Raw genomic sequence first — 21,925 nt, 5'->3', positions numbered from 1 at the left:
AACATGTGAGGCCGGAGGGACAGCGGTATAGTGGGTCTGGGAGGTTGCTGTTCGTGCCCCAGTCCCTGGACCCTGTGCATGTCACCTCACAGTGCAGAAGGGACTTTGCAGGTGTGATGAGGTTAGGAGGCCTGGGGTGGGAGATGGTCCTGGGCGCTCCAGGTGGGCCCAATGTCATCAGAAGGGGCCTCCCCGAGTGGGAAGCTGGAGAGTCCGGAGATGTGACAACAGAAGCTGCTGCCCTTGAGGGTGGGGGGAGGGGGCCATGAACTTGGAATGCAGCACCCACTAGAAGCTGGAAAGAAGCAAGGAAAGGCTTCTCCCCTGGAGCCTCCAGAAAGAACCAGCCCTGCAGACGATGAGGTTTTGGGGGGCGATGGGGGGGGGCCGGGGGGGCTTCGTGGAGTCCGGAGCAGACGGCCAAGAAATAATTCTTGAGACGTCTTGGTGCATAAAGGTGATTTTATTAAAGCATAGGGACAGGACCCGTGGGCAGGAAGAGCTAGCTGCCCCAGGACCATGGGGAGAGACTGGTTATGTGCTTGGGAGTTTGGGGGAGGTCAAGTCCAGGGGAAGTTTCCAATGAGATTTTCATGTGCTAAATTAGACTCACAGGATCCTGGAGGCCTAGCTATTGTCAGGCTAAGGTTGTCTTTCCCTCTAGCAAAGCACCAGCGGTAACAAGTGGGGGGTTCCTGGAGAAACGTTCTTCTCTGCCGGCCTCAAGGATTTGTCAGTGGGCTGCCGGTTCTAAGGAAATTTAATTTCATCTGCCATTTCCTTCCGCCTCTGTTTCCCACATCACAGTCAGCTTGATTTATCACATTTGGCCACCAGGGAGTTTAGAAAGTATAGCCTTTTAACTGGGTACTCCTGCTGCCGGAGGGACAGGGGCTATTGGGGGGTGACTCTGGTCTCTTCCAGGGCCCTGCAGGGTGTTTGGAGGCCCAGCAGTGAAAGGGCCAGGCGACAGCTGGTGCTCGGAAGCGGCTGATGTGCGGCTCTGTGTCTTTGTTTTCAAAAATGTCTCCTCTGAACGCCCAGCGCATTTATACCTGTAACAGGAACTCTCCGGATGGGCAGTGATTAAGTGATTTGCGGACCCGTTACTTTGGCGTAACAACCTCTTCATCATACAAGAGTCACAGTGGAGAGGAGGAACTAATGCCCAGGTTTGGAGGGATGCCCAGTGGTGAGCGGAGTGATGCCGGCTCAGCTTAATGAGGACTCTTTATCCCCTTCAGTCTAGTGGCTCGGAGAGGCCCAGGAGGACCCGGCTAAGCCCTGTCACCTCTCCGAGTGACTCTGGGTGTCCTCGCCCAGAAGCCAGGGGGCTGGGGCAAGCCACGATTCAGCAGACAGGGGCTGTGTTCTGGACCCACCTTAGGAGACTTCCTGTTGGGGGCCAGCGAGTCCTGGGGTTCGAATGCCAGGATATTGTGCGCCTTTGAACCTGACATCCGGCACACCCCCTTTCTGGGGCGGTGAGCGTCCTGCCCTGGCTTTGCAGAACTGGCCCCCTGTCCCCCCGGCCTTCCTTCCCCTCTTTCTCATCAGTGTCGGGGAGCCCTTCCAACGTGCCAGGGGTTTTAAGTGCACTGCCTTATCCCCACGACAGTCACACGAAGCAGGTATTGTGAGGAGAAGAAAAACTGAGACCCGGGGGTTAGGGACACAGAGCTGCCAGGTGACGGAGGCAGAAATTGAACCCAGAGTGGGTGCTCTCAACCCTACACCACGCCCCAAATCTGAAGTCCCCCCCGCCCAAAGTATTCCAAGCAGGGCTGCTGGATTTAACAAAGCAAAACAAACAGGTTGCACAATTAAGTACGAATTTCAGATAAACAACACATAATTTTTTTTAATGGGGAAAAAAAATTTTTTATGTTTATGTTTGAGAGAGAAACAGAGACAGAGGATGAGCGGAGGAGGGGCAGAGACAGAGAGAGGGAGACACAGAATCCGAAGCGGGCTCCAGGCTCCCAGCTGTCAGCACAGAGCCCGACCCGGGGCTTGAACTCATGGAGTGTGAGATCATGACCTGAGCTGAAGTCGGATGCTCAACCAATTGAGCCACCCAGGGGCCTGTTTTTTGTTTGTTTGTTTGTTTTTTTAACGTTTATTCATCTTTGAGAGATAGAGCATGAGCGGGGAAGGGGTAGAGAAAGGGAGACACAGAATCCGAAGCAGGCTCCAGTCTCCGAGCTATCAGCATAGAGCCCAACGCGGGGCTTGAACCCACGAACCGTGAGATCGTGACCTGAGCCGAAGTCAGAGGCCTAACTCTGACTGAGCCACCCAGGCACCCCCAGAATTTATTAATGAGGGATTTTGCTTTTTATTTTTTTAACCTAGTCTTTGAAATCTGGTGTGTATTTAAAATTTTTTTTTCAACGTTTTTTATTTATTTTTGGGACAGAGAGAGACAGAGCATGAACGGGGGAGGGGCAGAGAGAGAGGGAGACACAGAATCGGAAACAGGCTCCAGGCTCCGAGCCATCAGCCCAGAGCCTGACGCGGGGCTCGAACTCACGGACCGCGAGATCGTGACCTGGCTGAAGTCGGACGCTTAACCGACTATGCCACCCAGGCGCCCCTGGTGTGTATTTTAAACTCACAGCTCGTTGGGGTTTGCACAAGCCCTGTTTCAAGTGCCCAGGAGTCACGTGGGGCTTGTGGTGGCCTGGAAAGTGCTAGCACCTGGAGGCTGGCCAAGCCCGGTGCCCGGATGCTTCGGGATAGACGAGGAGGGAGGGAAGGTAACCCCACCCCCATGGCTGCCTGGGTGCGTGGCTTTGTGATAATTGCTTTTCTGTACATAGTGTGATTTCACCTTCAGGGAAAGCTTAGGAACTAGGGATTCTTGTTATTATTTTGGAGGCTCCGACTTGCCTGAGGTCACGCAAAATTCCCGGGTCGCCAACTCCCAACAGCTGACCGCCCCATGATCTGCCAGAATCAATCTGTGATGACCAGCCAGGCTGGTCAGCTGGCTCAGGGTTTTGGCTGCCCCGTCCTCCCAGACCACCTCCCCAGGCCGCCCTCCAGGGTAGCGCGGGGGGGGGGGGGGGGGGGCGGGGGCCCCCAACCCGCCAGCTCCCCCTCGACCAAAAAAGAGTTCTGGAGGCTGAGAGCAGATGTGCTCCGTTCTGCCTTCTGTGGAAGGAGCCGGGGGGGGGGGGGGGGAGCTGGGGCCCCCACCATGCGTCTGGATTTATGCCCTTGCCCTGCTGCCCGCCCATCTTGTGGTCACGCGCTTTCCTGCAGCAGCTGGTGCGTTCGTTTTAAACCCATTTATTTAGCCGGGTGCTCAAAGGACTTCTGGTTACTGTCACTCTGCGGGACTACCAGAACCGATTTCCTAGATCTCTTCTCGTTTGCTGCTCTCAAGCTGTGGGCTCCTTCTGAGTCCTGGAAGGAAAATATTTTCGGAAGATGCCATCTTCGGGAACGACCCTCTCCCCGCCAGGCTGGGAGTTGGAGGGGGCTTGTCCTGGGCTGCCCCAGCTTGGTGCCTTCTGCGCAAAAGTAGGCACATTTCAGGACCTGAGAGGCACAATGGGAGGCAGGTGGGGCAGGGGAGAGGAAGAGGAGGGAGGGTGGGGGGAGGAGGGTGGGGAGGGGAGGGGAGGGGAGGAGAGCTCCTGCTTGGATGTCTTCAGAGCAGTGCTTCTCTGGGGCGCCTGGGTGGCTCAGTCCGTTGAGCGTCCGACTTTGGCTCAGGTCATGATCTCACGGTTCTTGGGTTCGAGCCCCGCATCTGTGCTGACAGCTTGGATTCAGATTCTGTGTCTCCCTCTCTCTCTCTCCACCCCTCCCCACCCCCCCCCCTCCCTGCCTGTCTGTCTTCCTCTCAAAAAAAAAAAAAAACATAAAAAAAAAAAAAGACAGAGCAGTGCTTCTCGACTTGGGTGGCACCTCAGAATCATCTAGGAGCTTTAAAGACCCTGAGGCCAGGCATCACCCCCACCCTCCCTGAAATACTGATTTTTATGGGTCTGGGGTGTGGCCTGGGAATCAGGATGTTTCAAGGCTCCCGGCCCATTCTACTGAGCTGGATTGAGGTGCTCTAAGACAGTCCTGCAGGTGTGAGAGGACTGAGTTAGTCCCCTGTCCAGAGAGATTGTCCACCTGAAAATGGAGAAAAGGATATGAGCGCTTTCGACGGGGCGCGGCCGCAGCGCCCGCCCCAGAGCTCGCCTGGTTTTGGAGGCGTCTATTGACTGGGCAATTTTACACCTCTTGGCGGGGCGGGGAAGGGGGAAAGAGAAGTTAAGTCATTAAAACTGAAATAACTTCTGTCCATAACATCACAAATGGCTTTTGTCTCGCGGGGACACGAGAGGGTGGCATCGATCAGCAAACCCCATTCCGGCATTCCTGATTGCCCGGATTCATGGCTGATTCGCACATTCTCTTTTCAACCGGTCATCTTGTCAGTTTCCTCATTAATTAGCAGGTTGGAAAAATTATTTATACATATTCACTTTTTTAAATTAAAAAAAAATTTTTTAACGTTCATTCATTTTTTGAGAGGCAGAGAGAGACAGCGTGAGTGGGGCAGGGGCAGAGAGAGGGAGACGCAGAATCCGAAGCAGGCTCCAGGCCCCGAGCTGTCAGCACAGAGCCCGACGTGGGGCTCGAACTCACAGACCGCGAGATCACGACCTGAGCTGAAATCAAGAGCCGGATGCTTAACTGACCGAGCCACCCAGGCCCCCTAGTCTTTCTTATTTTTAATACGCACACTCAGGGGGTTCACTGACCTCTAAACAGCAGGTTAGCTGTATCTCACGTGTTTTAGTATCGCACAGGACCAGGACAGGTGGGACGACTCTCCTGCCCTCCGGCGGAGTCTCGGGGCCGTGCTCCTCCTCCCGCTGCGGCCACTGCGGTCACGACTGCTCGTCCTGGGCCCAGACCCAGCGTCCAAGTCGGGAACGTGGAGGCCGTAGACGTCTTCCGTCATAGCCTTGGAAATCACAGCATCGCTTCCAACAGCCTGTGTCGACCCAAGCCAGATCCTGTCGTGTGGCCAACTCAGCCACCTCGCGTCCACCACGAAAATACTGCGCGTCTATTCGACTTCCATCAAGTGCAGAAACAGACCCGACGCATCTGCAGAATAAGTATCCGAATGGTGGTTGCGTCTGGGGGTGGGGATAGACTGAAAACAGCACAGGGGAATTGTCTGGGTTCCTGGCAAGATTCTAGGTGTTGTGTGAGGGTGTTGGTCACATAGGCGTATGTGCGTTTGTCAAAACCCATCAAAGTGTGCACTTAACAACTGTGCATCTTACTGTATAGAATTGTATCTCGGTAAGTAACCAACAACCACAAATACCACGCGCCTATCTGGGTCTTAGTACCCCTCCCCGCAATACACACACACACACACACACACACACAGACACACACACACACACACACACACACAGACACACACACCCAAAGACCAGAGCCAGCGACTAAGGCTTGTTTATTTAGGAAATAATCCTGTTCAAGGAGAGAGGAGCTGGGGGACGAGACAGGGGAGGAGGGAACACCAATATCAACCAGAATGTGTCATTAATTTACCGCCACCAGTGACCGGTGCTTGACTTCACCGGGACCTTCTCGGGAGCCTTATGAAACGCATCTCAGAACCGTCTGCCTGAGAGGGCAGAGGGGAAGGACTTTTCCATTGACTCCTGTCCCTCATGGGTCCCAGTTGACTTCCCAGGCATTAACTCACTGGTGCTTCTGGGCTATTCAGAGGTTCATAGGCAGCTCCAAGGTGGCCCCCAGGGACGCTTGCTCCTGGGATTCTCAGCCCTGTGTAGTCCCATTGTGTTCTAGCACTTGGGGACAGAGCATCACCTGTTGGCCATCCATCTAGCACATCCACTCTATCCTAGAGGATGGTTCGGCTACACGGCAGGACGTTACCCCGGTCAGGTGCCTTTGACGAGCCTTTAGTGAGCCATTCTACTGTTCTCTTAGTCCAGATGTTTCCAGATGATGGACTATTTATATGGTAAGGTCAATGGATCTCACGGTCAAGTGCACATTATCACATCTCCTCTGCCTCTGGGACTTAGGAGTGGAACTGATTGGGACGGGAGGGAACTTTCTGGGATGATAGCGATGCCGGGTATAGTGATAGAGGTTTGCCACACCCAGTATAGGAATCTGTCAAAACTCAGCAGGTTTACGCTGAAGATCTGGACATTTCTTTGTGCTTTACTTTGCCCCAAAAGAAAAAAAAATGCAAATAAATGTATAGCTCTAGTGAATGAAAGCCATGCTCAATTATTTCGGGGCGTACCGTGACAGCAATATCCTTTTATTTTTATTTTTTTATTTTTTTAAAGTAATCTCTGCACCCAATGTGGGGCTCGAACCCACAACCCTGAGATCGAGAGTCACATGCACCACCAAAAGAGGGAAAGGGGGTTCTTGACGCCTCGAGGGCGTGGGGGGACTTGAAATAATCTGGACGTAAGCATTCTTCCGGACAATAGTGATCCACGGAGCAGGACAGACTGGGGATTGATTTGGCCGCTTCTCATCTTGAGGGTGTGACGAGCAGGTGAGTCAGGGCTGCGGGGAGCTCGTGACCGAGAGGACAGACTTCGATTCTCGCCAAACGATGTCGCAGCGACACGAATCGTCTCAATCGCGTCCACTTGGAGGTGAAGTGTCAGGCAAGTCGCCGAAACTTTGCTTCAGTGCGTTTCCTCGCGTGCAGTGTGGGCATCGTTACGCCTCCCCCCACAGGAAAGGTTAACCGGAACCCTGTCTGCAAAACATGTTGTGCCTGGCACACGTAAGTGCTCAATAAGGGGCAGTTTTTATTCCGCTACCTACGTAGGTAAAGCACTTGCCCCAGAGTAGTTGATTTCATCCGGGCCACGATTCAGGAGGACACTAGCTGTCGGGATTGGAGCCCAGGAGACAGCCCGTCAAGTACAATATTTCTGACATGTGGTTATTCGTGGATCCTGCACGTCCACTGCTTCTCAGCCCCTTTGATTTTCCGCGGAGCTTGACAAGAAAATCTCCTACATCTCCCCGCGTCCCACAACGTGTCAGTGTCGCTCTATTATCTGCTACATTTCTTTTCTCCCCGCCGTCTTTCTTTCAAAGCGGCAGCTACCAGAGTGAGGAGCTTGTACGTGTTTTATAAATCCTCTCTCCCTCCTGTCGGTTGCTTGGCAAGCGTCCGATCCCATTATGACACGGAGAATCAACTGTGGGCCGCGGAGGGGGTGCTCGCCGAGCCGCTGGAAAGCCTGGGCGCCCAGTCGTCACCCTCTCCCGCGCGGCTGCCGGCCCCGATGTTCAGCACATCAGACCCTCGATGGCTCCCGACTTCCGCCACCGGGCTTCATATCTGACAACCAGCAGGCTCTACAGAGGGCCTGCTCCTTCCTGCTTCGGTGAAAAACTGGCAGGTGGGGGGGGGGAGGGGGGTGGATGGTAAAGTCCGCTTCTCTCGTCCGTGAGGGCTTCCAGACACACAAGACTTATTTATATTCTGACTCTGAAAGAGGCTTGTTCTGAGGATGCCTGCTGGGTAATTGAAGGATGGTCTTTGAATTTTCCTGTTTCTCCTGTCAGCGTGCTATTCAGTTACCCACAATGGCATTCCTGCAGAATAGAGTGCTCTTGCCAGCTCTGGCCTGATTCTGTCTACACTCGCTGCTTCCTCGGCCACTCGAGAGGCGGGGGGTGCCGGATGGTGCCCAGCGGCGCCCAGGGATGGGTGGAGAACGATGGGAAAAACCTTTGTTCGTTCTTTTCCCCCCAGGTTTTCCCATTCTGTTTGCTCTATGGCATCTGTGACGGTTTGCCCGGGATGCAAACCCGTGAGGCAGGGGAATGTGCACAGACTCTTGGGTCAGACGGCCCCCAGTTCAAATCCCGGGGCCCCGCCTGTGGTCAATGAGACCTTTGCTCCCAGCTCTCCACTCCCCACCTGTGTCAGAACGAGACACTGTTGCCCTTTGGGGTGTGAGTCTCGAGTCCCTCCTGCCAGATCGGGCAGGGCCTGTGGCTGTTGTGGGGGGAAGGGACCGTGTGGCCCAGGGCACTTCTGCCGTATGTCCTCTATCCACCATGAGAAGGACCGTGTCCCCGTGACTGCTGGCCCCCGACGAATACAGATGGAGCCCGCCTGATCCCACCCTGCAGCCCGGGAGCCGTCCTAGCCGGTCCAGACGCCTGGGGTGGGGGAGAAAAAGAAATATCGGCAGGATTTGGCTAACTTCTTCTTCACAAGACCGGCTACTAATTATTTTAGACTGTGAAGGCCAGATGGTCTCTGTCGCAACTCCTTAACTCCAGCCGTGTAGGGCTAGGCAGCCACAGACGGTTCATAAACAAATGAGTGCGGCCGGGTCCAATAACATTGTATTTATGGACATTGACATTTGAATCATACATAAATCTCTCCTGTCACAGAATAGTCCTCTTTCGGATTGATTTTCTTTCTGACCATTTAAAAATGGAAAAAGCAGGGGCACCTGGGTGGCTCAGTCGGCTAAGCGGGTCCAACTCCGGCTCAGGGCGTGATCTCGTGGTTCGTGGGTTCGAGTCCCGGACCGGGCTCTGTGCTGACAGCTCGGAGCTTGGAGCCTGCTTCAGATTCCGTGTCTCCTTCTCTCTCTCTTCCTCCCCCATGCATGCTCTGTGTCTCTCTGTCTCTCAAAAATAAATAAATGTTAAAAAAAAAAAAAAGGAATAACCACCCTTCGCCTGTGAGCCTTAGGTTAACAGATGTTGGGCTAGACTTGGCTCCCTGGTTATTGTTGGCCCCCTCCCCCCGCCCTGGTAAGTCACTGACATTGGTAACATTTCTTTGTTATACAGTAAGACAGATGAATCCACTGTTCTGATCATGCAATCTTGGACAAAACACCGTCTCTAAATCTCAACTTTTTGGAGGCAAAACTAGAATATTCCTCTCAGGGTAAATGAAATAGTGCATACAAATTGCTTGGATTATGAGTGTTTATTCTGTTGTGGTTTTATTTTATGTTCCGGTGAGGGCGGGGGGAGGGTGCCAAGCGAGGCAGTGTTTCCCTCCCCACAGTGGGGCTCCACGGGATAACTCTCAGCCGTTGACAGGGTCTGTGGGGAGAGGCCCTGGGGGGCCAGCCCCTAGCTGGGTGCCTCCGGGGCTCCAGTTTTCCCTGTCCTGCTCTCAGGAGTGGAGAAGGCGTCCCTGGGAGAGCCAGGCTTGGGCCTCTGGGTATGGTGCACATGCAGACATAGGAACTGACAAACCCTTGCCACCTGGAACATTCTGGGGTGCAGGTACCGGGAAGAGAGGACAGGGGGTCTCCTACCCATTTCTTCCTAGTTCTTAGGAGTCATTGGAGAGCGCCTCACTGATTCCTAGGGTTCTGTGCGCATGACCATGACACCGAGGATAGGCAGCAGTCGTGAAATGCCCGGAGACACTCCACAGAGGGCTAAGGGCCCAGACCATTGGCACGGCCTGGGCGGACATGGGCGTCTTTTCAGAGGGCGTCCTCAGCCATGGAGATGCCCAGAGTCTGAACATCATCCCAAGAAACTCGGAGGGGGAGGGACCTGCCATCTCCATGGAGACCACCTGGAGGGCAGCAACTCCCCTGGACCAATGGAAGGAGACCAAGTCAGAGACGGATGGGGCGGGAGCCCTGCCCACACCTGTCTCAGGCTGCGGCAGGGACAGAGACCCGAGGGCTCAGAGCTGGACTGAGAGGAAACCAGAGGGAATTGATTCTTTCTTTATTTTTTTTTTATTTTGGAAAGAGAGAGAGAGAGAGAGAGAGAGACAGCGTGAGCAGGGGAGGGGCAGAGAGAGAGAGGGAGACACAGAATCTGAAGCAGGCTCCAGGCTCTGAGCCATCAGCACAGAGCCCGACGCGGGGCTCGAACTCACGGACCGCGAGATCGTGACCTGAGCCGAAGTCAGACGGTTGACCATTTAACCGGCTGAGCTACCCAGGCGCCCCAGGGAATGAATTCTAATCACAGAGAGTGACCAGAAGGCGGTGGGACCTGCCTCAGATGTCAGCAGGAGATGACAGAGTGTGGCTGATGGCATTGATTAGACAACACATAAAAGCATCTTATGTTCTTATGTTTATACCCTCGAGCCTGAGGCCGCTCCGGAAGCCAGGTAAACATTCGATTACAATCCTCATGGTTTCCCTGCACCCCATCTCCCCGCTCCCCGCCAGTGGGGAAATGTTTCAGCCTCTTGCTGGAGGAGGGAAGGAAAGGGAGAGGGAGAGAGACAGACACTGTCTGTTAGGCTATGACCTACATGGGTTATAAAAACATGGAAACACAGCTAAAAGGACAGTTTATGCTACTGAGCTCAAATGAACCAAACGCATGCTTTCTTTCTGGGTCCCTTCCCTGCTCTTCCCCTTAAAAATTCCCATGCATGGGGCACCTGGGTGGCTCAGTGGGTTAAGCGTCCAACTTTGGCTCAGGTCATGATCTCCCAGTTTGTGAGTTCGAGCCCCGCATTGGGTTCTGTGCTGACAGCTCGGAGCCTGGAGCCTGCTTCCGATTCTGTGTCTCCTTCTCTTTCTCTGCCCCTCCCCTGCTTCCTCTCTCTCTCTCTTTCTCTCAATAAATACATAAACTTAAAAAAAAATTCCCATGCATATCCAAGACCCAGTTTTAGCTACCTCTTCTCCCCGAGTGGTTTCAGACCGAGGCGTGGAGGCACAACTCCTAGCTAAGAACATGAGGCTTCCCCAACCTGCTTGATGGGCAAATTCAGTCCCCAGATTAAAAAACATGTTCTCGTATTCCTAAATTCGTTGACTTGGTCTTATGCCCACCACACTTGGAAAGCTTTCCCAGTTTCCAGAACCTCAAAACATCCGTGCAGATTTTCTTCTAGCACTTTGGTGGTTTCCTTTTTTTCCACATCGATATCTAGAATCCAGCTGGAATTAAGTTGGGTATAAGGATAGAGGCAAGAGGCAAGATGTCGAGACAAATCTGTGCTCCCTGGAGTCACGTAACGCGGCAGCTCTCGCGTCACACCTGACAGGTACCGTTCGCACGGCTGGGACGCCCCTGGGAGCCCGTGCAAGGGCCAAGCAGGTGCGGGCCAAGCAGGTGCAGGCCAAGCACAGAGACGGCGGAATCGGGCAGGACGGCGGCGTTCTCCAAGGCGAGTAGCAGACAAGAGAAAAGCAGGAGTTAAGCCCTGAACCTGGAGACACTGCCAAACCTAGGAAGCAGAACCAGGAAGGAGAGCCCTCAAGGGGACAGCCCGGTTGGAGAGCAGTGGGGAGAATTGAGAAGGTTAGTGTAACGGCAGAGTCTGCCCAAGTGCCGGGCAGCCTGGCTGGAGCTGTTTCTGCTGCAGCTGGGATGGGCATTTCCGGGACAGCAAGGGGTGGGCTTTGGGGGTCTGACATCCTGCCTCGGGCTTAGTCTAGCTGAGAAACCTTGACCCGGCTAACTACCTTTCTGCAAAAGCCTTCATTTCCTGCTTTGTAAACGAGAAACAATGCTCGTCCCTGGGGTTGCTGAGGATTAGCTGAACATTCAGTAAGCTCCCTGGACGGTGCCCTGTGCGGGGAGAGCCTAATATGTTAGTTCATTTCTCTTCCCTCCCTTTTCCTTTGCATTTCACCAGAGGGAAGCTAGGGCTGGGAAGCCAAGGATACATTGTTTCTTCGGGTAAAAAGGTTGCAAGGCATTCTGGGTGGGTTGTTCTTGGGGCCAGTGACGGTTCGGCAGGATTGTTGGGTGTGGGTGTTAGAAAGCAGGGTTTCTCTATCGCACCCACCCTGGAGGGGAACCGAGCCCCAGCAGCACCTGCACGGCCCTTCCCCGGGGTACCTGTAGCCTGTGGGTGTCTGTCTGCCTCGAGGGAAGGATCATGGGGTCCGAAGCTCTGCCCCCAGGACCGTGGGGACTTAGGAAGCCAATCTGGCACCAGCTGCTTGGAGCAAAACAATTCCCACGTGGACCCATCTCCTGGGTGTAAAATAGACGCACGGGGCAAAGCCCATTTGTAAAGGTTTGTGAGTGAGCCCGGGGTTGCGGGAGCACCTCTCCAGCTCTCCAGAGGGGGGCGCTCGCAGGAAAGGATGAATCACCGAGCGGAGACCCAAATAGCCCGTTGGTGTCTGTCTGAGAGTCAGGTCTTGGAATCACCTTGGAATGCGACACGGACATAAGGTGCCCTCTCCTTCCATGTTTTCTGGTTGCGTTAGAGAGAAACAGAGAGGGAGGGAGGAAGAGAGAGATGACCGATGAAGGGGGAGGGGGGAGGGCGCGCACGTGCCCTAAGGAAGGACGCTCAAGATGATAAAATGAAGCCCAATCTTTGTCCCTCTAGGGGTGCTCGTCGCTGAAGCCACTACGGATGTCAGCGGATGTCAGCGCTCACGTGAAAGACAGTGCTCCGTAATCCTGCAGCCACAGCCTGAGGACGGTCACATGTCACCCATGTGTAGGGACCGGGTTCCTGCCGCTCGCGGTCCTTCAGTCATGGTAGGAGGGGAGCAGAGTGTTTAGACCCACGCCCTGGCGCCTGCCATATCTCTCTCCTACCTGCTGGAGATGCCCCTGCGGGACAGACGTGTGTTCATCAGACGGGATGTCCCTCTGCGCACAGGGGCTCTCTCCGCATAAGTGCCCAGCGCCCGGGGTGTTAAGGAGGTGCATGGGGGTCCTTTCCAGGGTAGGCTATGGCAAGCCCTCCGGGGGGCTGTCAGCCTTTGTTGCGCTGGTATTCTGGCTCTAACCGAGGGTCCCTAGAGCAGAGATGCTTGACAGTCGTGGGACACGGTTGGAGGGAGGTATGACCTAGCTGGAGTCAGAGGGAACCAGACGTCGTCCCCAGAGATGGCTCGTGCTGCCATGACTCGGCAGCGACCGGGCGCGCTTCTGATCCACCGGCGATGCCTTGCTAATGGGTCACCCAGCGTCATCAGCGTAAATCTTTTTTGTCTGCTGTCTGTCCTCACCATACAGCTTGGGTTCCGTGAATGCGGGGAAGGTTTTTGTTAAATTATTATGTCCTCAGTAATTAGAGCAGGGCACAGAGTGGTACCGAGGATATTTCGGGAATGGCCGAAGAAAGGAATGAGCAAGGAGGAGAGTGGACACTCCCGAAGGCAAGGTGCCGGGGTTTGAGAGCCACATCTCCTCGGACCGCGGCCCTGTTTGGGTCCTTTGCCTCCCTCTGCCCGAATGGCCTGGGTGGTCTCTGAGGTCCCCAGGGCTCAGACCGTCCTGCGGCTGCCTGCCTCCTCATCACTCGTCCAGTTGTTCTGGAACTCTCCTTTATTTTGTTTTTCGGTGGCAGAGATGACAAAGGACAGGGAAAATTTAGCCTCCAGGCCCTTGGTTTGCTTAACAGGTTTAAGGGAAAAGTCACTTCTCCGGCCCACTGGGAGGCTGGCTTGCAATTGCGTTATGGGTAAATGAACATGCAAAAGCCGCCCTTGGCCTTGAGAAAGCCCGTGGTGCCTGAGAGGGAGTGGGGTAAACGCAGGGGGGAGCATAGATAAAGGGCACTTGGGGCCTTCCAACATCCCCCCCTACCCCCCACCCCCGCTTTCAGAGGTGGGAGGCGTGGGGACAGGGTGGCCGTCCCTTTGCCCGACCACGTCGGTCCCCAGCACCAGGTCTGCGCGGTGGCCGAGACTTCGTGTCCAGGAGCCACCTGCTGGGCCGGGAGGGGGTTTATTTATCAGTGTGAAACACTCCACCCTCCCGAGTGTTTTATGGGATTCCCAAACCATGGCAAGCAGACGAATGTTCTTCCCCCAAGCTTCCCTCGGGAGAGAGAGAGGAAAAACACGAGGATGGGAGAGATGAAAAGGTTTTTTCTCCCCCCTCCCCCCCCCCCCCCCCCCCTGCAAAACCGGGACTGCACTTCAGATGAAAATAATGCGTCTTGAAGGTGGTGATAAGGTAGAGGCGAAAATTGCCCCCCGCGCTGTTTAAGACGGTGCTTCCGGCTTATCTCTGCGGTGCCCGTCAGGTGGAGACGGCATTTGCTGCCGACTGAGAGAGCCCAGAGTGTGGAACAAAAGCTGTCTTTTGAAACTCGGTCTCTGAGAACATCGGCCTATTTTTTTTTTAAGTGTTTAATTTCAAGGCTTCAACGCATTCTTTTTTTTTTTTTCTTCTTTACAATTTTTTTTTTTCTCTACAATAGGCGATTGTGGGGCGCAAACAAAATGTGGCCGCCGATTAGGGCTGTGTCTCGCTTGCTCGTCCAACTGTTCTGTCTTTTGTTGTGCCGTGAATGCGTTTTCCTAAGCCACTTGGCTTCTCGGATGCTGTGTATTTAATTTGCCTCGAACATTCCTGCAGATCAGGCCCTTTTAGACCAGCGTTTCGTTAGGGCCTTGTATGATTGCACAGGGAGTGGGGCCACGGGTCCAGGAGACTGGGTAGGGGTGAGGGCGGTCTGCTGGCCCGCTCGGCTGGCTCCACGCCTGCCCCTCCAGGCCGTCTGACGGGGGCCGGGCGTCTCAAACATCTTTCCCCGGTCAGTACATCCCTGGCCGCCAGGCTTTTATCTCCTCCTTTATCCCAGGCTCTTGGGCAAAATATTTCTTTAACATACTAAAAAGCGGACCACTTGACCCACAAAAGCCTGACTTTCTAGAACATTCCTTTACACTCAGAACAATTGTTTGGACCCCTGTCCTTCAGAGGCCTGCCGGGATGAATCGGGCAGTGAGGGCATCTTCTGAGTTCTGCCGACTTTGAGGGGTTTCTGCTCCGCTGAGGGGCGTCCGCTTGGTGGTGTTGACCCTAAAACATGCTTCATACAGCCGCCCCCTGCAGCAGGTGCCTGACACCCGTGAGGGCCTTGGGGGACGGTGAGACAAGGTGGGGCCTGGGGACTGATCTGGGGCCACTCCCGGGGGTAGGGACATCTCTGTAGCCTTTTAAAGACGGGGAGTAATGGAGCTGAGTGTGGGAGGTGAGCGAGCCAGATGTAACTGACATTTTGAGGTCAGAGCGGGCAAACCCGGCATGGGGGGCCCACGGGACATCAGACACAAGTGGACTTTGCTCTTGACCCCGAGGGAAGATGGGAGCCCGATGATGCACGATCCGCCTGAGGGTTGCCGTGGACAATAGTGTCCCCTCCTCAAAAGACATACTCAAGCCCTAACCTCCTGTGAACGTGACCTTATTTGGAAATAGGGTTATTGCAGATGTAATCGAGCCAAGTTGAAGGTATACTTGATTAGTGTGGGTTGGGGCTCTAATCCAGTATGACTGGTGTCCTTACAAGAAGAGAAGACACACACACACACACACACGCACACGCACACACACACGTGCCCACAGGGACGATGCCGTGCGGATTGCCCACAACTCCCAGAAGCCAGGAGCGAGGAGGCCTGGACCAGTCTGCGTTAGGGCCGGCAGAAGGAACCAAGCCCACGGACTCCTCGGTTTTGGACGCGTGGCCTCCAGAACTAGGAGAGAGTACTTCCTGATGCTTTAAGTGACCCCCTTGTGGCCATCTGTGAGGGGAGAGCGACAGGAAACTCACACGAGGGCCTGCTGTGGGCCGGGGCTTCATATCCGTCTCCGTCGGATTCTGACAACAGCCCAGAGGTGGACGGTGACTCCTTTTCCAAGATGTTCCGAGTGAGCGGCAGGGTCAGGATGGGAACCCTGGCCACCTGATTCCTCAGAGGGCCAGCCCGGGGCAGAGATAGCTCTGCGCCTCTCGTCTCCTGCCCGGACACAAACCCACTCCTGCGTCTCTGCCTCTGGAAGGCTTCTGCCCTCGCCCCCCACCCGCCCCTGCGCACGGGGCCAACTTCTGCTTTCTGCATCCCTCTTGGACTTTGGCCACCCTGCCCTCCACACCCCCTGGCCTCTGGTGGGCAGAGACGTGGAGCCTGGATGCCAGGGGGAAGCTGAGCTCTCCATCTGAAGTCGGAAACCCTCCCGCAGACAGGGGGCGAGCGCCCACGGGTGGGGTCCTCCGCAGGACGAACAGCTGCATCCGTTCCCCCTCAAGCAGGTCCCCCAGGGCCACACCAAGCCTGTTGCTGTCAGAGGGCTGGGCCTGGGTTTGCCCCGTGGAGACGTGGGGACGAAACAGGCTAAACTACAGCATTTCAAAGGCGCCTGGAATTCTGGTTTCCGATTTGGAACACTCCTCCTTGCGGTAAGTCCGGGGGCCACTAGATGGCAGTAAAGACCGAGGCTGGACCAGTGTCGCGGCCAGGGGCTGGACGAGGCAGGGGGTGGGAGGGGGGGAGACACAGAAAACCCATTGCGGGAGAAGAGAGGGCACTCGAGCCACCGCTGTCCGTGAGGGACCCAGGAAAGGGGACGGAAGGATCAACGTGCAGTGAGGCTGGGCTGGGAGCCTGACGACTGGACGCACAGGAGCCTCTTGGAAGGAAGTCGGTCGGAGAGTCCACCTGGTTCCTTCATTTTGAAACAGGTGACTTTCCAGAGCCCCAGGCATTTTTCTCAGGGATCACAGGGCCCAAGGCTGCTTGCCAGATGGTGCACATCTGTGTCTCAGGCCAAGGAGACCCAGGGAGATGGCGGCAGTGGCCGGGGGGGGGGGGGGGGGCGGGGGGCCACAGCAAGGCAGAGCTAGGGGTACTGAGGCACGCGGGCCTGGAGGACAAGCCTACCAGCTAGTGACCCCACACAGGTGACTTACCCCTTCCTCACCTGTAAATTGGGGTAATGACAGGTAATGGGGTAACCATGGCGGGGTTACATGAGACAGTGCAAGGAAAAGACGCACAGGACCTGGTACCCAATTCAGCCCCGAGCCTGTGCTGTTAGCAGAATCACCAACTCCATCATGCTTGTTCTTCTGTTGTTTTTTTTTTTTAAGTTGTTGTTTATTTATTTTTAGTAATCTCTTCACCCAGCGTGGGGCTCGAACTCACGACCCCAGAGATGAACCCCTGACTGAGCCACCCAGGTGCCCCCATGTTATTCGTAATAGCATAGGGTTATCTTAGAAGAGGAATCAGGTGTAGGGATACCTTGTTGGGCATCTGACTCTTGATTTCGGCTCAGGTCATGGTCCCAGGGTCATGGGATCAAGCCCCTGGGTCGGGCTCCACGCTGAGCATGGAAGCTGATTAAGATTCTCTCGCTTGGGGAGGGGTGTCTGGGCGGCTCAGGTGGTTAAACATCCAACTTCGGCTCAGGGCACGATCTCACGGTCTGTGAGTTCGAGCCCCGCGTCGGGCTCTGTGCTGACGGCTCGGAGCCTGGAGCCTGCTTCGGAGTCTGTGTCTCCCTCTCTCTCTGCTCCTCCCCCGCTCATGCCCTGTCTCTCTCTGTCTCAACTATAAATATGACATTTTTCAAAAATTAAGATTCTCTCTCTTGGGGAAAATGGGTGATGCATTGAAGAGGAGGGAGCTTGTTGGGATGAGCCCTGGGTGTTGTATGTAAGTGATGAATCATGGGAATCTACTCCCGAAGCCAACGGCACACTGTATACACTGTAGGTTAGCTAACTGGACAATGAATTATAGTAAACAAACAAATAATAATAAAAAGAGAAGAAAAATGGTTCTACAAATATCTCCAGCTTCATTTCCTTGAGCACGACCTACCTATTCTGACCCTCTAACATTCCCCGATCAGGGCTCAATATGCTGAATCCTGAAGACACAAGATGCCAGGACCCAGGGCTAATGGGACACAGAAGACAAAGGCTGCCCGAATAAATACCATCACCATTCAAAAAAGAAAAAAAAAAGATTTTCTCTCTCTCTCCCTTTGCCCCCCCCCACTCTCTCTTGAAATGAAAGTAATAAAATAATAAAAATAAAGAAGATGAGTCAGATGTAAGAAAAAAAGCAAAGCAAACCAAATCTGACTGTTTCGCTGCCCACTCTGAACGCAGGATGCCCAGCTTTGGATTGTAGTGCGGTCCACCCGGCCTCTTCCAAGATGCTTTCCAAGTTGTCCCTTCCCATGGAGGGCTCAGCTTTGCCCGTAGATGTACGCAGGGCCCAACGTGCGGGGGCATCAGGCGGGGGGGCTCCACCTGCCTTTATCTGTGATGATGGAAAGTGATACAGGAGTTGTGTCCTGAAGGGGCCCCAAGGTCAAAGCCAAGAGAACAATCCCCAAGCCGGACATCGGCCTCACGGCTGGGCTGAGAGTGAGAGCCACCGTGTGGGAAAAGATGAGGCCAGGCAGAAGGTCTAGGAGGACTTGGAACCCGGAGGGCCACCCAGCTTTGGGGACAGACCCCAAAGAGAAAACACGGGCCGTGTGGCGGCCTTGACGGTCATTCTGCAGTTCGTTTGGATGGCTGATTAACAAGGCCGAGCAGCGGCGTGCGGGCCTAAGGGAGAGTATTGCTTGGTTCTGGACATGGGGGAGGCTCGGGGGTTAGGTCAGAGGCCCGTGTGTCCCTTCCAGGAGCAGCTCCACGCAGAGCGATCGCTTTCAATAAATACTGACAAAGTGCCGGCAAGTAAGAGCGTGAGGCCTCCTGGTCACCTTGAACGGGGTGCCCTTCGTTCACCACACACTCGTTAGATAGGATCCTTCTGGGTTAGTTAGCTCGTCAGATCCTTGGGATCCTCGAGAGAAGTACCACTTACGTTTGCCAGAATGCTTGGCCACGTTCGGTTCCCCTGGGCCAAAATCAGGACCATCCTACAAGATGCTTCACGGGGTCTTTGGACCTGGCGTTGACAGTGATGACAAGGCAGCAGGGGAGGTTAGTTCTTTTCTTTTCTTTTCGTTTAATGTTTATTTCTTTTGAGAAAGAGAGAGAGAGCAGGGGAGGGGCAGAGAGAAAGAGAGAGGGAGACACAGAATCTGAAGCAGATTCCGGGCTCTGAGCTGTCAGCACAGAGCCCAACACGGGGCTTGAACTCAGGAGCTGTGAGATCATGACCTGAGCCGAAGTTGGACACTTAACCCACGGAGCCACCCAGACGCCCCAAGACGTTTTATTCTTAGAAGATAAATATTATAGGGGCCCCTGGGTGGCTCCGTCGGTTAAGTGTCTGACTCTTGATTTTGGGTCAGGTCATTGATCTGACAATTTGTAAGATCGAGCCCCGCGTCAGGCTTTGTGCTGACAGCGTGGAGCTTGCTTGGGATTCTCTCTCCCTCCCTCTCTGCCCCTCCCCAACTTGCGCTGCCTCCCTCAAAGCAAATAAGTAAACATTTAAAATAAATAAATACTGGGGTGCCTGGATGGCTCAGTTGGTTAAGCCCCCGACTCTTGGTTCCGACTCAGGTCATGATCTCACGGTTTGGGAGTTCGAGCCCCACATCGGGATTTGTGCTGACAGTGCGGGACCTGCTTGGGATTCTCTCTCTCCCTCTCTTTCCCCCCCCCCCCCCCCCCCCCACTCTCGGTCTCTGTCTCTCTCTCAAAAATAAATAAATAACATTTAAAAGTAAATAAATAAATACCATAAAAGCTAGCATCTGTCAGGAGTATACGATGAGCTAAGCACTTTGTGTATGTTACCTAATTTAATTCACAATGACTAAAACAATAACTCTGATGAAGAAACTGAGGTTCAGAGAGGCTCAGAGACCTACGAGGCAGTGTCACGAGTCAGAAAGCCCTGGAGCTGGAGTTCAAAGCAAGCCTGGGCTCTGTTGAACCCGCTCTATACAAGAAAGACGCTCACCATGTGTGCAAAAATGTGTCAGGATGAGAGGGGAGGCGTTCAAACTGTCTTGAGGAAGGGGTTGGTGGCAAGGCTCCAGGTTGCAAACATGGTTTCCGGCACAGTCCCACCTCCCCCAGGTATCTCTGGTAGAACCCTACAAGAGATCGCCTGAGGGAGCAAGATGGCTCCCCAGAGAAGACAGTTTGGGCAATGTGGATTAAGTGCACTGCAGTAGGGGTCTTTATGGCAGGATTTCCCTGGGCTTCCGTTGAAGCCCAAGTGGGTCTCTGAGAAAGGAAGGTACGGGGGGATGACGGTCGCAAAAGCTGTTTGACCACAGCCCCTTCCTGGGAACGGCTGGAGGGGTTTGGGTTCCAAAGGATACACTTTGGGAAACCCTGCTCCCTTGGACTCCGGGAGACTGAAGCTGTGATTAGCAGAACAATGACTCCCCAAGGACATGCTCTAGATCCTGGAGCCGCTCTCGCTCTCGATCCTGGAGCCGGTGGAAATGTTAGTGTCATGGTGTTCAGAGACTGACCTTGACCAAAGAGGGATTCGGTCTTTGTCCTCAGCTCCTGGGAAGTTACCTCTGAGCCCTTGGAAGGTCCTGTCTGGTAAGAGTGTCTTTGTGTCTCTGGGGATCTTGGGCCAGCCAGCCAGTCTATGATAACAATGAGTTCTAGGGTGGGAGCCTTGGGCCCCAGGGTCCCAGCTCGACCTCTGGGGGGGCTGCGGATATGAGGTCAGCATGGCCAACAATCAGCTGTAGTTACAGGACTTAGACCCGCCGAAAACTCTGGATACCAGGGCTCGGGTGAGTGGCCCTGGCTGGCAGTGCCCCATGTGTGCTGTCACCCATCTTTGCTGGGAGAATGAAGGGCCATCCGCACGGCCCTGCCTGGAAGCTTGCGCCTGGCTTCTCCCAGACCCTGTCCCGCGAGCCTCTTCCCACTGCTGATTTTCATCGGTGCCCTCTCATTGTGATCAACCCTAACCATGAGCATTTTTTGTTTCTGAGTTCTATGAGCCTTCCTAGTGACTTATCAAACCAGAAGGTGGTCTTGTTGACTCCCAAACGCTGTACGTGGCCGCCGGGACTCTGCGGGTATAGTTAAAGTTAGACATCTTAAAACAGGGAGGTTAGTTTGCGTTATTGGTGAGGGGTGGGGCATCTCATAGCACGAGCCCCTCAGAGCAGAGGAACTTTTTTCCAGCTGAGGTCAGAAGAGGAAGCAGAGAGATTTCACGGATGACAGGAAGCCAGCCTGCCATTGTTGGAGGGACACAAGAGAAAGAATGTCAGCATCCTCCAGGAGCAAAGATCGGCCCCCGCTGACAGCCAGCAAGGAAGGGGGAACCTCAGTCCTCCAACCTCACAGAACTGAACTTGGCAATTACCCGAGCGACCTTGGAAATGATTCTTCCCAGAACTTCCTGATCAGAGCCCAGGCTGGCTGATACCTTGATTTTGCCCTTGTAGAACCTGGAGCAGAGAAACCAGTTGGAGCCTGGACATCTCACCTGTGACCTGACAGATCTCTGTCGTTTTAAGCTACTGACTGGGTGGCAATTTCTCACGGCAGCGGTAGGAAATTAATACACTCGTCGGACATGGAACTTTCCCTTTCCTGTTTTCTGAACCAGACCGCGTGGTCTCTGGCCCTCCTGCAGCAATGTCCCATCCGGAGAGAGGCTGTCACGCTCTGCCCTGGCTCCAGGGGTGAAGTCTGAGAACCAGAGCTCAGAGGTCCTTTTGAAGTTCTCTGTATAAAATAGGGTCTTCAGAGGCTGGGGGAGAGGTGGGGAGGCAGGAAAGAAGTGCTTGGCCCAACAAAAGCTATTTTGGACCCCAACACAAAGATTCCAAATCTAGAAGCCTTCTCCAGCACACAGACTGCATAGAGAATTAGAGTTGCTTAAATATAATTATCTGGCTTTATGCAGAGTTAAAGAAGCCAGACACAAAAGAGCTCATTCTGTGTGATTCCATTTCTGTGAGGTTCTGGAATAGGCACAACTAATCTTTGGTGACAGAAATCAGAACAGTGGTTGCCTTGGGGTGGGGGTGTTGGGGGTGGGGGTGTTGGGGATGTTGGAGGTGGGGTATTCGGGGTGGGGGTGTCGGGAGTGGGGTGTTGAGGGTGGGGGTGTGGGGATATTGGGGGTGGGGGTGTTGGGAGGGGGGTATTGGGGATAGGGGTGGTAGGGTGGGGGTTTGGGGAGTGGGAGTACTGGGGTGGGGGTGTTGGGGATGTTGGGGGTGGAGGTGTTGGGGACAGAGGTGTTGGGGTGGGGGTGTT

The 21,925-nt window shown here is 54.4% G+C and overlaps 1 long non-coding RNA gene across 1 annotated transcript; it reads left to right on the top strand.

Annotated features, from left to right (window-relative positions):
* The first annotated feature begins 16,289 nt into the window (after nucleotides 1–16,289).
* On the top strand, nucleotides 16,290–17,723 carry LOC121018150 (uncharacterized). The gene is made up of 2 exons (XR_005785046.1): nucleotides 16,290–16,444; nucleotides 17,620–17,723. It is a non-coding gene; the product is annotated as an uncharacterized LOC121018150 (long non-coding RNA).
* The last annotated feature ends 4,202 nt before the right edge of the window (nucleotides 17,724–21,925 follow it).

This window comes from Herpailurus yagouaroundi, unplaced genomic scaffold (genome assembly GCF_014898765.1).
Source record: "Herpailurus yagouaroundi ecotype Mexico unplaced genomic scaffold, PumYag 217, whole genome shotgun sequence".
Taxonomy (NCBI): Eukaryota; Metazoa; Chordata; class Mammalia; order Carnivora; family Felidae; genus Herpailurus; species Herpailurus yagouaroundi.
This window is presented reverse-complemented; position numbering and strand designations above follow the sequence as displayed.